The following is a 17464-nucleotide window of genomic DNA, read 5'->3' as shown; positions in this document are numbered from 1 at the left end:
AAACAGGGCGAACGCAACATTTGACAATAGTGAATTAAAATAGACCTATCAGTTTTTATTTTTTTCTATTCGGACGTAATTCGTTTCTCATGAAAAAATATTGAAATCGGAAAACAAGTCTCTGACATCAAATGAGTTCTCCGTTCGTGACAAAGATACAAAGTAACGATAGAGGAACACATTTCAGCTCACACACTGTGCTCTGCACAATCCCGGTACTTGATAGAAGTTAATATGAACATTACTGAGGTTACATTATTTATAGAAATGCGCAGCTGTGATGGCCGAGTGGTTAAGGCGTTGGACTTGAAATCCAATGGGGTTTCCCCGCGCAGGTTCGAGCCCCGCTCGCAGCGGTTATGATTGTGAAGTGTTTACTTCCGCTATTTCAGACAACAAAAAAAAACCTGGTGATTTTTTGGTATGAAGTATTTCGATCGCCATCATGCTTTCAGCTGCATGGTTCCGGGCCGGGTGCAGGAAGGTGAGCTTGGAAAGGGGGGCCTCGGACTGGCATGGACAAGATCGGCCGAATGGGTTCCGAGTCAGAGAGGTTTACAGCGTAGAAACAGGCCCTTCGGCCCAACTTGTCCATGCCGCCCTTTTTTTTAAAGCACGAAGCTAATCCCATTTGCCCGCATTTGGTCCATATCCCGCTATACCCATCTTACCCATGTAACTCTCTAAATGCTTTTTAAAAGACAAAATTGTACCCACCTCTACTACTACCTCTGGCAGCTTGTTCCAGACACTCACCACCCTCTGTGTAAAAGAATTGTCCCTCTGGACACTTTTGTATCTCTCCCCTCTCACCTTAAACCTGTGCCCTCTAGCTTTCGACTCCCCAACCTTTGGGAAAAGATCTTGACTATCTAGCTGATCTGTGCCCCTCATTATTTTATAGATCTCTATAAGATCACCCCTCAGCCTCCTACGTCCAGAGAAAAAATCCCAGTCTATCCAGCCTCGCCTTAAAACTCAAACCATCAAGTCCCGGTAGCATCCTTGTAAATCTTTTCTGCATGCTTTCTCGTTTAATAATATCCTTTCTATAATAGTGACCAGAACTGTACACAGTATTCCAAGTGTGGCCTTACCAATGTCTTGTACGACTTCAACAAGACGTTCCAACTCCTGTATTCAATGTTCTGACCGATGAAACCAAGCATGCCAAATGCCTTCCCCACCACTCTGTCCACCTGTGACTCCACTTTCAAGGAGTATGAACATGTACCCCTAGATCTCTTTGTTCTGCATCTCTCCCCAACGCTCTGCCATTAACTTGGTAAGTCCTGCCCTGGTTCAATCTGCCAAAATGCATCACCTCGCATTTGTCTACATTAAACTCCGTCTGCCATTCGTCAGCCCACTGGCCCAATTGATCAAGATCCGTTTACAATTGGAGATAATTTTCCTCACTGTCCACTATGCCACCAATCTTGGTGTCATCTGCACACTTACTATCCATGCCTCCTATAATCTCATCCAAATCATTAATATAAATGACAAATAACAGTGGACCCAGCACTGATGCCTGAGGCACACCGCTGGTCACTGGACTCCAGTTTGAAAAACAACCCTCAACAACCACCCTCTGGTTTCTGTCAAGAAGCCAATTTTGTATTCATTAAGGTACCTCACCCAGGATCCCGTGAGATTTAACCTCATGCAACAACCTACCTTGCGGTACCTTGTTAAGGTACCGCATGGTACCCTTTGTTTCCCAAATGTATCAGTTAAGGGGATTAGCAGGATAAATATGTGGGGTGACTGAGACAGGTTCTGGGTGGGATGGTGTCTCAGAGAGTCGGTGCAGACTCAATGGGCCAAATGGCCTCCATCTGCACTGGAGGGATTCTATTGCAGTTCAGGCTGAGATAGACAAATTTTGGTTTCTTCGGGAATCAAGGGAGTGAGGAGTAAACTGGAGTTGAACCCAAGATCTGAAACTCTATAAGAAGCTGGTATGCCCACATCTGGAGACTGCACCCATACTTTGGAACCCACACTTTCAAAGAGATATTCAGCTGATAGAGAGAGTGCAAAGATATGTAACCAGGAAAATGGAAGGCATGAGGGGAATACCTGATGAAGGATTAAGGATTCTTGAATTGCAATCTTTAGAGAAGGCCGATTTATGGTTTAGTTCAATATTATAAATTGATACATGGCCTTATTACCCAAGCTTCAAAAGTTCTTTATTCGCATCTACTGTATTTTGGGTGGGCATCAGTATAAAGTGCAGAAATTTGGTTCATGCGACGATATTCACAATTTGTTTTCCCCACATAGAATTGTTGATATTTCAAATGATTTTGTTGGGAATGCTGAAAATGTAGTGACTTTTGGAAAACTTGTCAGAAATATGTATGATTTCTATCTTTGTATTGTCTGATGCTGTTCTTGTTTTAATACTGTGCCTCTGTGCTTCGCACTGTATGGCAATAAAGATACATAAATCATCATTGTATTGAATCATACAATCCCTACAGTGCAGAATGAGGCCATTCAACCCATCAAGCCCTATTCCCGTAACCGCACATATTTACCCTGTGAATCCCCTGACACTAAGAGTCAATTTAGCATGGCCAATCAACCTAACCCCCGCAGACAAGGGGAGAATGTGCAAACCCCACACAGTGAACTGGGACTGCAATTGAACCCAGTTCCCTGATGCTGTGAGGCAGCAGTGCTATCCACTGTGCCATCATGCTGCCCTTGAATGGAGGAACATTATTGATGAGCCATGTGGCCAATGTCTGCTCTTATTTCCTGTGTTCTTGTGACTGGAAGAGACGGATCCATGGATACTGAGGGAAATAGGGTGGAAATTGCAGAGGCATTGGCCAAACGTTTCCTATCCTCGCTAGTTATATGTGTGGTGCCAGAGGACTGGGGAATTGCAAATGGTAAACACACTTCTTCAGAAAAGAATGTGAGGATAAGCTAACTAAATCCAATCAGTTTAACCTCAGAAACGTGGGATATTCTCCAAACAATAACTGCAGATTAAATTAACACTCACTTGTGCTAATGTGCATTAATTAAGGAAAACACACACATAATTATTAAAGGGGAATCATATTTAACTTGCTCGAGATTTTCATGAGGGTAACAGAAAGGGTTCATGAGGCTAATGTGGTTAATGTGAACATGGACTGGCAAAAAGCATTTTATAAATAAAGGGGCACACAGCAAACTTGTGGTAACATTTGGAGCTGATAGAATAAAAGGGACAGCAGCAAAATGGATAGGAAACTGACTGAGTGACAGGAAACACAGCAGTGGGAAATGTTTTTATTTGGATTGGAGGTCGGGTAAAGTGGGATTCCAGGAGGGTTGGTGTTAGGAATTCTGCTCTTCCTGATACATATTAGAGACATCGGCAATGCTGTACAGAGCACACATTCAAACTGTGGTAATTACACAATACATGACAGCATTGTGAACAGTGAGGAGGTAGTGTTGAAGCTCACAGTTTCTTAGACAGCTTGTGGATTGGCCAAACAAGACCAATTTAAAGCAGAGAAGTGTGAAATGATTTATTTCAGTGGGAAGAAAAGGGAGAGACAATAGAAAAGAAATGATACAATTGTAAAGGCATGCAGGAACAAGGGACCTGTGGTCAAATGTGACAAATTGCTGTTTAGGTGGCAGGTTGAGAGTGTGGTTACTAAGGCATTTGGGATTGTGAGCTTTATACGTCGGGGCATAGTGAACAAGAGGAAGCAAGTTGTGGGAAACCTGTATCAAACCCTGGTTTGGCCTCAATTGGAGTATTGCACTCTGATCTGGACAGCAGTGTTTAGAAAGGGTGTGAACGCATTAGCGAGGGTGTAATAAATCTCGGGGCATGAGTCCAGGGATGAGGAAGTTCAGTTACATCGGTAGATTGGAGAATTTGGGTCTTTAGTGAAGAGAAGATTGAGACGAGATTTGATAGAGGTGTTCAGAATTGTCGGGGGAATTGGAAGGAGCTGATAGGGAGAAGCTGTCATGTCCCAGTCTTCCTCTGTCAGGAAGTGTTCCTCAAACTGAATGAACAGGGCATTGTTCCCAGTTACACTTCTCCAGCAATGCTAAATATTCAGAGTATTTGTTTTAATGCGAAACATTTATGATAATTATACAAACACAAGAAGTTATTTAGAGTAAAGAAGAAACATTAAAAGTGAAAATACCTGTTGACGTCCCTGTGCTGGGCTTTTAGTCTTTCCGGTATGGGCCAGTGGTCTGATTAATCCGATGGTGCTTTTCCCAGTCACCTGCGTAACTTGGCTCGAATCCCAGACTTCTAGTTTTTGAACTGCACAACGGAGCATTTAAGAAAGTATTGGGGCTGAATGGCCTCGTCTGTGCTCTCGGTCTCCTTCCACCTGGTGAGCTGATCTGACATCCACCCCAGAGTGGAGTCGCTGCACATATTGCCTTAAAAATGGTCTCTAAGCTAACGGAGTGACTGTGAATCTCGTCACCACTTCCATCCTGACTAATTTCCTCCACTTCAACCCATCCAACAATGTCAAAAGGAGTGAGAACTGGAGTAGGAGACTCCATCAATGACTGAGGTCCCATTTTGACCACTCGAGAATCTGGCCTTGCTCACTCCATCTCTGTTCTCCAGCAGCGGTGACGTTCCAGGGTCTTGGCTACTCTGAATGGCCTGTTCGAGGATCACCTTGCTCCAAAGCAGCTGAATTTTATGTCTGTCAGCAAGTTGTTGAGATTTGGCTCCTCTTCATCTCCAACTTCAGACCAATCGGGGCTTCCAGGGCTGGTTGATCAGAAACAACAATAATTGAGGATTTTGCAGTGTTGTTACATTCGAGCAGATTTCCACATGGGGCAGTTCATTAAACACCGGCTTTTTCACTTCATTAACAACTGTAGGAATGGCAATGCAATGTATTGGCCCATTTATCCTCACATAGGATTTTGTACGTCATGTTGAAGTTGCACAAGACATTGGTAAGGCCACACTAGGAATACCGTGAGCAGTTCTGGTCACTCTATTATAGAAAGAATATTATTAAATTTGAAAGAGTGCAAAATAGATTTACTAGGATGCTACCAGGACTTGATGGTTTGAGTTATGAGAGACTGAATAGACTGGGACTTTTTCCCTGGAGTGCAGGAGGCTTAGGGATGATCTTATAGAGACCTATAAAATAATGAGGCTCTGTGGCGCAATGGATAGCGCGTTGGATTTCTAAATAAGGGCAAGTTAGCCGTTCAAAGGTTGTGGGTTCGAGTCCCACCAGAGTCGGATTTTGGATCAGATTAGTAGCAAACGGTTTGCTTCTTCTTTCAGGGACTGATGAGGGAGAGTCAACATGGCTTTGTGCGTGGTCGGTCATGTTTGACCAATCTATTAGAGTTTTTCGAGGAGGTTACCAGGAAGGTGGATGAAGGGAAGGCGGTGGATGTTGTCTACCTGGATTTCAGCAAGGCCTTTGACAAGGTCCCTCATGGGAGGTTAGTTAGGAAGGTTCAGTCGCTGGGTATACATGGGGAGGTAGTAAATTGGATAAGACACTGGCTCAATGGAAGAAGCCAGAGAGTGGTTGTGGAGGATTGCTTCTCTGAGTGGAGGCCTGTGACTAGTGGTGTGCCGCAGGGATCGGTGTTGGGTCCATTGTTGTTTGTCATCTATATCAATGATCTGGATGATAATGTGGTAAATTGGATCAGCAAGTTTGCTGATGATACAAAGATTGGAGGTGTAGTGGACAGTGAGGAAGGTTTTCAAAGCATGCAGAGGGATTTGGACCAACTAGAAAAATGGGCTGAAAAATGGCAAATGGAATTTAACGCAGCCAAGTGTGAGATATTGCACTTTGGAAGGACAAACCAAAGAAGAGCGTACAGGGTAAATGGTAGGACTCTGAAGAGTGCAGTTGAACAGAGGGATCTGGGAATACAGGTTCAGAGTTCCCTAAAAGTGACGTCACAGGTGGATAGGGTCGTAAAGAGTGCCTTTGGTACATTGGCCTTTATAAATCGGAGTATCGAGTATAAAAGTTGGAGTGTTATGGTAAGGTTATATAAGGCATTGGTGAGGCCGAATTTGGAGTATTGTGTACAGTTTTGGTCACCTAGTTACAGGAAGGATGTAAATAAGATTGAAAGAGTGCAGAGAAGGTTCACAAGGATGTTGCCGGGACTTGAGAAGCTGAGTTACAGAGAGAGATTGAATAGGTTGGGACTTTATTCCCTGGAGCGTAGAAGATTGAGGGGAGATTTGATAGAGGTGTATAAGATTTTGATGGGTATAGATAGAGTGAATGCAAGCAGGCTTTTTCCGCTGAGGCTAGGGGAGAAAAAAACCAGAGGGCATGGGTTAAGGGTGAAAGGAGAAAAGTTTAAAGGGAATATTAGGGGGGGCTTCTTCACGCAGAGAGTGGTGGGAGTGTGGAATGAGCTGCCGGATAAAGTGGTAAATGCGGGGTCACTTTTAACATTTAAGAAAAACTTGGACGGGTTCATGGATGAGAGGGGTGTGGAGGGATATGGTCCAAGTGCAGGTCAGTGGGACTAGGCATAAAATGGTTCGGCACAGACAAGAAGGGCCAAAAGGCCTGTTTCTGAGCTGTAATTTTCTATGGTTCTATGGTTCTATAGATCAGCTCGATAGTCAATGTCTTTTCTCAAAGATCGGGGAGTTTTAAAGTGGAGGGCATAGGTTTAACGTGAGAGGGGAGAAACACAAAAGGGTCCAGAGGGGCAATTTTTGCACAGACGGTGGTGAGTGTCTGGAACGAGCTGCCAGAGGTAGTAGTAGAGGTGGTTACAATTTTGCCTTTTAAAAAGCATTTAGATAGTTACATGGGTAAGATTGGTATCGAGGGATATGGGGCAAACGCAAGCACCTGGACTAGTTTAATGGCAAAATCAGGGCAGCTTGGACGAGTTGGGCTGAAGGGCCTGTTTCCAGCTGTAAATCTCTGTGACTCTGACTATGACTCTAGTCCCAATAGGAAATGATGCAGGTTGTCACTGTCATTGCTGTAAGTGGGAGGCGGACAATGCTCACTCACAGCATCTGTATTCTGTATGAACAGCTGGCAGGTCGACCACCAAACCGATGGTAAACATTCTGCCAACATCCAGTGAAACTGGGTAACTATGGTAACGGGTCGGTACATTGACAACACAGGACCCTGTGACAATAGCTTCATCCCCAACAGGGTGATGTCACCAGGATCCACAATTCCCCCAGTTTGGAGATTCCTGTCAGGAAGCAAGGAACAAAGTGTAAGACACCAGAGAAAAGACAAGAGATCTTTATTTCTATCGAACCAATCATTATCTCAGGAGTTCCCAAATGAATGACTTCTTTCGGAGGTCAGAGAGTCATCGAATTTTACAGCACAGACAGAGGCCATTCAGCCCCTCGTGTATGTGCCGGCCATCAGCATCTATCTATTCTAATCCCATTGTTCACATATACGACCTGGATGAGGGAACCAAACGTAACATTTCCACGTTTGCTGACAACACAAAACTGGGCAGAATTGTGAGTTGTGAGGAGGATGCATGGAGGCTTCATGGTGATTTGGGCAAGTTGAGTGAGTGAACAAACACATGGCAGATGCAGCACAACGCAGCTAAATGTGAAGTTATACACTTTGGTGTGAAAAACAGAAAGGAAAGGATCAGATGAGATCTGATTAAAACAGATAAAATTCAAACAGGGCTGGGCAGACCAGCAACATTTACCAAGAAGTGGGAAGCTGAAGATCTGGTGTCAAGGAGCGGTAAGCCCAGAACACTACATTAGTGTTTACCTCCCTCCCCCTTCTAACCAAAAAAAAAGGGCACTGTGAGTTGGTAAAAGTGAAGGTAAGAGTTTTATAAATTTTCTCAAATAATTTAATTGGTGCTCGAAATGTCGGTTGGTGGGGTTAAGTGTTGCACTTGTGGGATGTGGGAGATCCAGGGCTTCCAGCATCTCGGACAACTATGTCTGCAGGAAGTGCACCCAATTGCAGCTCCTTTCAGACCGCATGGATAGGTTGGAGCAGCAGTTGGATGCTCTTAGGAGCATGAAGGAGGCGGAAAGCATCATAGATAGGAGTTTAGAGACGTGGTCACACCCAAGGTGCAGGCAGATGGATGGGTGACCGCCAGAAGGGGCAGGCAGTCAGTGCCTGTGGTCATCTCCCTCTGTAACAAGTATACCGTTGTGGATACTGTTGGGGGAGATGGGCTATCAGGGAATAACAGCCGCAGGAGCCAAAGCAGTGGCACCATGGCTGTTGTTAAGCAGGGAGAGACAAAGAGCACTAGAACAATAGTTATAGGGGATTCTATAGTTAGGGGTGTAGATAGGCGTTTCTGTGGACGTGAAAGAGACTCCAGGATGGTATGTTGCCTCCCTGGTGCCAGGGTTCAGGATGTCACTGAACAAACAGAAAGCATTCTGAAGGGAGAGCGTGAACAGCCAGAGGTCGTGGTACATATTGGTACTAACGACATAGGTAAGAGGAGTGATGAGGTCCTGCAGCAGCAGTTTAGGGAGTTAGGTAGAAAGTTAAAAAGCAGGATCTCAAGGGTTGTAATCTCAGGATTACTCCCTGTGCCACATGCCAGTTAGGCTAGGAATAGAAAGATAGTGCAGCTCAACATGTGGCTAAACAGCTGGTGCAGGAGGGAGGGTTTCAGATATCTGGACGATGGGAGTCTCTTTCGGGGCAGATGGGACCTGTACAAGAAGGACGGGTTGCATCTAAACTGGGAGGGCATAAATATTCTGGCCGGGAGGTTTGCCAATGTCACATGGAAGGATTTAAACTAGTTTAGCAGGGGGGTGGGAACCAAAGCAAAGGTGAATTAGCTGAAGGAGAACCAGAGAGTAGGACCAGTAAGACCCAGAGAAACAGCAGGCAGGGTGGGGTTCATAATCAAAGAGGGTCTGGTGGACTGAAGTGCATCTGTTTCAATGCGAGAGGTGTAACAGGTAAGGCAGATGAACTTAGAGCTTGGATTAGTACTAGGAAATACGATGTTGTTGCCATTACAGAGACTTGGTTAAGGGAAGGACAGGATTGGCAGCTTAACATTCCAGGATACAGATGTTTCAGGCGGGATAGAGGGGGATGTAAAAGGGGTGGGGGAGTTGCACTACTGGTTAAGGAGAATATGATGTGGAGATGCCGGCGTTGGACTGGGATAAACACAGCAAGAAGTCTCGCAATACCAGGTTAAAGTCAAACAGGTTTATTTGGTAGCACAAGCCACTAGGTTCGGAGCGCTGCCCCTTCATTAAGGAGAATCCCAAGGCATTTTATACATATGTTAGGAACAAGAGGGTTGTCAGAGAAAGAGTCGGACCTCTCAAGAACAAAGGAGGGGAATTATGCTGAGAACCCAAGGAAGTAGGTGAGATCCTAAATGAATACTTTGCATCAGTATTCACAAAGAAGAGGGACATGTTGATTGGTAGTGTCTCAGAGGGATGTGTAGACCCGTTAGAACAAATCGCAATTACAAGGGAGGAAGTGTTAGGTGTTTTAGGAAGCATAAAGGTAGACAAATCCCCAGGGCCAGATGGCACCTGTCCCAGATTATTGAGAGAGACAAGAGATGAAATTGCTGGGCCTCTAACAGAAATCTTTGTTTCTTCATTGGACACAGCTGAGGTCCCAGAGGATTGGAGGATAGCAAATGTGGTCCCGTTATTTAAGAAGGGTAGCAAGGATAACCCGGGAATTATAGGCCAGTGAGCTTGACGTCCGTGATAGGGAAATTGTTGGAGAAGATTCTTAGAGATAGGATCTATGCACATTTAGAACTGAATAGTCTCATTAGCGATAGACAACATGGTTTTGTACGAGGGAGGGCATGCCTCACAAATTTGGTTGAGTTTTTTGAGGTGGTGACAAAAATGATTGACGAGGGAAGGGCCGTGGATGTCGTCTACATGGAATTTAGTAAAGCATTTGACAAGGTCCCTCATGGCAGACTGGTGCAAAAGGTTAAATCTCACAGGATCAAATGTGAACTAGCGAGATGGGTACAGAACTGGCTTGGCCATAGAAGACAGAGGGTAGCAGTGGGGGGTTCTTTTTCTGATTGGAGGTTTGTGACTAGTGGTGTTCCACAGGGCTCTGTACTGGGACCTCTGCTGTTTGTGATATATATATAAATGATTTATAAGAAGATGTAGCTGGTCTGATTAGTAACTTTGCAGACGACACAAAGATTGCTGGAGTTGCGGATAGTGATGAACATTGCCAGAGAATACAGCAGGATATAGATAGGCTGGAAAATTGGGCGGAGAAATGGCAGATGGAACTTTATCCAGATAAATGCTAAATGATGCATTTTGGTAGATCTAATGCAGGGGGGAGCTATACAATAAATGGCAGAACCATCAGGTGTATAGACACACAGAGGGATCTGGGTGTGCAAGTCCACAGATCCTTAAAGGAGGCAGCACAGGTGGAAAAGGTGGTGAAGAAGGCATATGGCATGCTTGCCTTTATTGGACGGGGCATAGAGTTTAAAAGTTGGCATATGATGTTGCAGTTATATAGAACGTTGCTTCGGCCACATTTGGAATACTGCGTCCAGTTCTGGTCGCCACACTACCAGAAGGACGTGGAGGCTTTGGTGAGAGTGCAGAAAAGGTTTACCAGGATGTTGCCTGGTATGGAGGGTTTTAGCTATGAGGTGAGATTCAGTAAACTAAGGTTGTTCTCCCTGGAAAGACGGAGGTTGAGGGGCGACCTAATAGAAGTTTATAAAATTATGAAGGACATGGATAGGGTGAACAGTTGGAAGCTTTTTCCCAGGTCAGAAATTGTCGGATGGAGTGGAAATCTGCTCTCAAACAGTGCTCTCAAAATGGATTTCCATTTGTTTGAAAGCAGATTTCCACTCCATCTGACGAAGGAGCAGTGCTCCGAAAGCTAATGGTATTTGCTACCAAATAAACCTGTTGGACTTTAACCTGGTGTTGTTAAAACCCTTACAGGGGAGGTCCCAGAGGATTGGAGAACAGCCAATGTTGTTCCTTTATTTTAGAAGTGTTGCAAGAATAATCCAGGTAATTACAGGCCGGTGAGCCTGACATCAGTGGTAGGGAAATTATTGGAGAGGATTCTTCAAGACAGGATTTATTCCCACTTGGAAATAAGTGGACGTATTAGTGAAGGGGAGGTTGTGTCTCACGAACTTGATCGAGTTTTTCGAGGAAGTAACAAAGATGATTGATCAGGGTAGGGCAGTGGATGTTGTATACATGGACTTCAGCAAGGCCTTTGACAAGGTCCCTCATGGCAGACTGGTGCAGAAGGTGAAGTTGCATGGGATCAGATGTGAGCTGGCTACGTGGATACAAAACTGGCTTGGTCACAGAAAACAGAGGGTAGCAGTGGAATGGTGTGTTTCTGAATGGAGGGCTGTGACAAGTGGCGTTCCTCAAGGATCAGTGCTGGGACTGTTGCTGTTTGTAATATATATAAATGATTTGGAGGAAAATGTAACTGGTTTGATTAGTACGTTTGCAGACGACACAAAGGTTGGTGGATTTCCGGATAGCGGTGAGGACCATCAGAGGATTCAGCAGGATGTAGATCAGTTGGAGACATGGGCAGAGAGATGGCAGATGGAGTTTAATCCGGATAAATGTGAGGTAATGCATTTTGGTAGGTCTAATACAGTTAGGAAATATACAGTAAATGGCAGAACACTTAAGAGTACTGATAGGCAAAGAGATCTGGGTGTACAGGCATACAGGTCACTGAAAGTGGCAATGCAGGTGGAGAAGGTAGTCAAGGAGGCATACGGCATGCTTGCCTTCATCGGCCGGGGCATTGAGTTTAAAAATTGGCAAGCCATGTTGCAGCTTTATAGAACCTGAGTTCGGCCGCGCTTGGAATATAGTGTTCAATTCTGGTCGTCACACTACCAGAAGGATGTAGAGGCTTTGGAGAGGGTACAGAAAAGATTTACCAGGATGTTGCTTGGTATGGAGGGCATTAGCTATGAGGAGAGGTTGGAGAAACTTGGTTTGTTCTCACTGGAGCAACGGAGGTTGAGTGGCGACCTGATAGATGTCTACCAGATAATGAGAGGCATGGACAGAGTGGATAGTCAGAAGCTTTTTCCCAGGGTGGAAGAGTCAATTACTAGGGGGCACAGGTTGAAGGTGCCAGGGGCAAGGTTTAAAGAAGATGTACGAGGCAGATTTTTTACACAGAGTAGTGGGTGCCTGGAACTCGTTGCCAGGGGAGGTAGTGGAAGTGGATACGGTCGTGACTTTTAAGGGGCGTCTTGACAAATACATGAATAGGATGGGAATAGAGGGATATGGTCCCGGAAGGGTAGGGGGTTTTAGTTCAGTCGGGCAGCATGGTCGGTGCAGGCTTGGAGGGCTGAAGGGCCTGTTCCTGTGCAGTAATTTTCTTTGTTCTTTGAATGTTGAACAAGGGGGCTCAGTCTTAGGATACGGGGAACACCATTTAGGAATGAGATGAGGGGAAATTTCTTCACTCAGAGGGTGGTGAACCTATGGAATTCTCGGCCAAAGAAGCTGTGAAGACCAAGTCACTGCATAGGTTCAAGAAGGAGAGAGAGATTGTTTTTAGATTTTAATGGCATCAAGGGGTATTGGGAAAAAACAGAATATGGAATTGAGATAGAGGATCAGCCATGATCACATTGAATGATGGAACAGACACGAAGGGCTGAATGGCCGAAACATCTTCCCAGTTTCTGTTTTCAAGTTCTGATGAAAGGTCACAAACCTGAAAAACTAACTCTGTTTCTCTCTCGAAACAGATGCTGCCCAATCGGCTGAGCTTTCTTTTCTGCTTTTATTGCAGATTTCCAGTGTCTGAACAGAACCCAACCAGAGTCAGCACCTTCAGGAGAGAGAGAGAGGAACCAGTGAGTGTCGAACTGAACCCAGCCAGAGTCAGCACCTTCAGGAGAGAGAGAGAGGAACCAGTGAGTGTAGAACTGAACCCAGCCAGAGTCAGCACTTTCACGGGATAGAGAGGTAACTAATCTAAACCCTGTATTCAAAAACAGAGGTAGAGAGGAAAGAGGGAACCAATGACCAGTCAGCCGAACGTCAGTCGTAGGGCAGCTGCTCGAGCCCATTACCAAGCGTTTGGAAAGCAGTGTTATGATCAGATAAAGTCAGCATGGATTTACAAAAGGGAAATCATGCTTGATAAAACTACTGGAATTCTTCGAGGATGTAACTAGTTGAGTTGACCAGGAAGAACCGGTGGATGTTGTTTCTTTAGAATTTCAGAAGACTTTCGACAGGGTCGCTCCTAATGTTTTTAATTGTTAAAGGTTACAGTTTGTTTGTTAGTAGGTTTACATTAACACTGCAATGAAGGTATTGTGAAAATCCCCTCGTCGCCATACCCCGGCGGCTGTTCAGGTAGACTGAGGGAGAATTTAGCATGACCAATGCACCGAACCAGCACGTCTTTCAGACTGTGGGAGGAACTGGAGTACCCAGAGGAAACACACACAGACACGGAGGGAACGTGCAGACTCCACACAGACAGTGACCCAAGCCGGGAATCGAACCTGGGTCCTTGGCGCTGTGAGACAGCAGTAGTAACCATTGTGCCGCCCCTCTACTATGTAAAGGTAAAGTACATGGGATTGTGGGTAGCGTCTTGAGATGGATAGAAAGCTGATTAACAGACAGGAAGTAAAAACATGGCATAAATGGGTCTTTTTCCAATTGGAAGGCAGTGATTAGTGGAGGACCGCAGGGATCAGCGCTAGGACCCCAACTGTTCATATTATATATGAATGATTTGGACGTGGGAACTAAATGTATTATCTCCAAATATGGAGATGATACAATATTGGGTGGGAGGGTGAGCTGTGAGGGGCATGCAGAGATCCTTCAGCGCGATTTGGACAGGCTGAGTGCGTGGGCATCTGCATGGCAGATGTAGTATAATGTGGATAAATATGCGGTGACCACTTCATTCTTTACTTCAGTAGCAAAAATAGGAAGGCAGATTATTATTTGAATGGGTGTAAATTGATGAAGGTGGATACTCAGCGAGACCTCGGTGTCCTTGTGCATCAATCAGTACAATCAAGTCTTAATGCATAAGACTTTGGTTAGGCCACATTTGGAGTATTGTGTACCATTCTGGTCGCCACACTTCCAGAAGAATGTTGATACATTGGAAAGGGTGCAGAAGAGATTTTCCAGGATGTTGCCTGGTTTGGAGGATTATGGACTATGAAGAAGGTTGAACAAACGTGGATTGTTTTCTTTGGAGCATCAGAGGACGAGGGGGGACCTGAGAGAGGTTTACAAGATTATGACAGGGTTGGATAGAGTGGATTGTCAGAGTCTTTTTCCCAGGGTCGAGCAGTCAATAACTCGAGACAAAGGTGAGAGGGAAAGTTTAAAAGAGATGTAAGGAGCAAGTTTTTCAGACAGAGAGTGGTGAATGCCTGGAACGTGCTGTCAGAGGAAGTAGTGGAAGCAGATTCTGTAACAACGTTCAAGAGGCATCTGGATAGATACATGAATCAGCAGGGAACAGAGGGATATGGACCACATCGAGGCAAGAAAATATTAGATGAGAGAGGTGTAATAAGTCTGCGGAGGCAGAAGTTCCTTCATCAAAATGCCCTTATTTACACCTCTAACAGCAGTACACCGAGTGCTTACAGTTAGCAGTCTACCTCCAGGGGTGTTAGAGGAATTGACACTCCCAGTTTAGTACAAGGCAAAGACTCACTGATTGGCCCATCAATTGGATCCTTATTCAGGGAGTTCATTCTCCAATCGGCCAACCTCAATGGCCTGATTGAAGTCATTACAAGAGGCATCTGCGTCGGCACAGACTTGGGGGGTGAGAGGGCCTGTTCCTGTGCTGTACTCTTCTTTGTTCAGTCCCTGAAAGTAAGTGCATAGGTACACAGACAAAAAGACGGCAAATGGTACGTTGGCCTTGAGAGGGAGAGGATTTGTGTCGAAGAATAGGGATGTTTTACTGCAGTTGTATAGGGCAATGATGAGGCCACACCTGGAGTATTGTGTGCAGTTTTGGTGTCCTTATCTGAGGAAGGATGTCCTTGCTACAGGGGGAGTGCAGCGAAGGTTCCCCAGGTTGCTTCCTGGGATGGCAAGTGTCATATGAAGAAAGATGAAGTTAGTTAGGATTATGTTCACTGGAGTTTAGAAGATTGAGAGGGGTCTCATAGGAACTTATAAAATTCTAACAGGACTAGAAAGGGTAGATTCAGGAAGAATGTTACCGATATCCTTTGTGTAAGGATAAAGGGTAAATTTTTAAGACCGAGGTGAGGAGAAATTTCTCCACCAGAGAGTGGTGAATCTGTGGAAATCACTCATGCAGAAAATAGCTGAGGCCAAAATGTGTGATGTCAAGAAGGAATTAAATGTAGCTCTTGGGGCTGAAGGGATTAAGGGATATGGGTGGAAGGTGGGATCAGGAAAGAGAATTTGATCAGAGATGATCATAATGAATGGTAGAGCAGGCTCAATGGGCCGAATGGCCTACTCTTGCTTCTATTCGCTGTTTAAAGAAAACAAAGAAAAGTGCAGCGCAAGAACAGACCCTTCGGCCCTCTAAGCCTGTACCGAAATGATGCCCGAACTAGACTTAAAAAACCTGACTTAGTCCGTATCTCTCTGTTCCCTCCCTATTCATGGACCAATCCAGATGTCTCTTATATGTTGTTCATGTGCCTGCTTCCACCACCTCCTGTGGCAGCATGTTCCATGCATCCACCACTCCGCATGAAAAATCGCCCCCACACATCTCCCTTAAACTTTCCCCCTCCCACCTTGAACATGTGCCCCTTGTAATTGACACTTCCACCCTGGGAGAAAGCCTCTGATTATCCACCCTGTCTGTGCCTCTCACAATTTTGTACACCTCTATCAGGTCTCCCCTCAGCCTCTGTCTTTTCAGTCAAAACAATCCGCATTTATTCAACCTCTCCTCAGAGTCAACACCCTCAAGACCAGGCAACATTTTTCGATGTATGAGAGAAAGGAACCAGAATTTGTGGAATGAGCATTAAAACGCGAGAAGTCCCGGGTTCAAATCCCGGACGAGCCCAGTAGGGTTTCGTTTGCTCATTGTTCCACTGGAGCAAGCAGAGAGGGAGTGATTTGTGGCAGGAGTGCTGGTGAGAGATTTATTTAATTATTTATTTTGTTAGTTAGTGTGTTTTTTGGCCTTTATTTAGAGTACTATTTTTCTTTTCTTAATTTTAAACTGAAAACCGGAAGTGGGCTGCTAAGGAGTCTGGGAAGGGTTTTTAAAGCGCGCAAAGTCCAAAAGGTAGGCTGCAGTACACAGCGGGCAGCGTCGGGAGCGGTCAGGGGAGTGATTGGGAAGCAGAGTGTGAGCTATAAGCGCTTTGGCTCACAGGGCTTCGGGGGCCAGGGCGAGCAGGGGTGAGTTTTAATTCTTATTTACTTTTCTGTGTACCTTGGTATAAAGTGTCAAATATGAGTGTGAAGCCAGTGTGTTGTTCCCAGTGTCGGATTTGGGAGGTCCTGGAGGCACCTGGCCTCCCGGACATCCACATCTGTGAGGGTTGTGTCGAGCTGTGGTTCCTGAGGGACCGTGTTAGGGAGCTGGAACTGCAGCTCGAGGATCTTAGGCTGTTAAGGGAGAATGAGGAGGTGAGAGACAAGAGCTATCATCAGGTGGTCACACCAGGGCCACGGGTGGAGGGCAAGTGGGTGACGGCCAGGAAGGGTAAAGCTCGGGTGATTGAGAGCACCCCGGTGGATGTGCCCCTACACAACAAGTACTCCTGCCTGAGTACTGCTGGGGGGGACAGCCCGCCTGGGGGAAGCAGCAGTGGCCGTGTCTTCGGAGTGGAGTCCAGTTCTGTAACTCAGAGGGCTAAGGAAAAGAGGATGAAGGCAGTGTTAATCGGGGACTCAACAGTAAGGGGGTCAGACAGGCGTTTTTGCGGAGGCAGGCGGGAGTCTCGGATGGTGGTTTGCCTCCTGGGGCCGGGATCTAGGATGTCGCTGGTCGACTCCCAGAAATCCTGAGGGGGAACGGAGAGGAGCCAGAGGTAGCGGTACATGTTGGTACCGCTGATGTGGGAAGGAAGGGGGAAGGGGGTCGTGAAAAGAGAGTATAGGGAATTAGGGAGACAGCTGAGAAGGAGGAAAGCAAAGGTAGTAATCTCAGGATTGCTGCCTGTGCCACAGGAAGGTGAGGGCAGGAATGGAGTGAGGTGGAGGATGAATGTGTGGCTGAGGGACTGGTGCAGGGGGCAGGGATTCAGGTTCCTGGACCATTGGAACCTCTTTAGGGGCAGGTGTGACCTGTACACACTAAACGGGTGGCACTTGAATCCCAGGGGGACCAATATCTTGGTGGGAAGGTTGGCTAAGGCTACTGGGGAGAGTTTAAACTAGATAGGTTGGGGGGAGAGGATTGAGACAAGGTGACTGGGAGCGAGGAAGTTA

The 17464-nt window shown here is 45.7% G+C and overlaps 2 non-coding genes across 2 annotated transcripts; both read left to right on the top strand.

Annotated features, from left to right (window-relative positions):
- The first annotated feature begins 274 nt into the window (after positions 1–274).
- Positions 275–356, top strand: trnas-uga (transfer RNA serine (anticodon UGA)). Its single transcript has one exon. It is a non-coding gene; the product is annotated as a tRNA-Ser (tRNA).
- Positions 357–5175: 4819 nt separating this feature from the next.
- trnar-ucu (transfer RNA arginine (anticodon UCU)) lies at positions 5176–5266 on the top strand. The gene is given in 2 exon segments: positions 5176–5212; positions 5231–5266. It is a non-coding gene; the product is annotated as a tRNA-Arg (tRNA).
- Positions 5267–17464: the final 12198 nt, after the last annotated feature.

This window comes from Mustelus asterias, unplaced genomic scaffold, assembly GCF_964213995.1.
Source record: "Mustelus asterias unplaced genomic scaffold, sMusAst1.hap1.1 HAP1_SCAFFOLD_124, whole genome shotgun sequence".
Lineage (NCBI taxonomy): Eukaryota > Metazoa > Chordata > Chondrichthyes > Carcharhiniformes > Triakidae > Mustelus > Mustelus asterias.
This window is presented reverse-complemented; position numbering and strand designations above follow the sequence as displayed.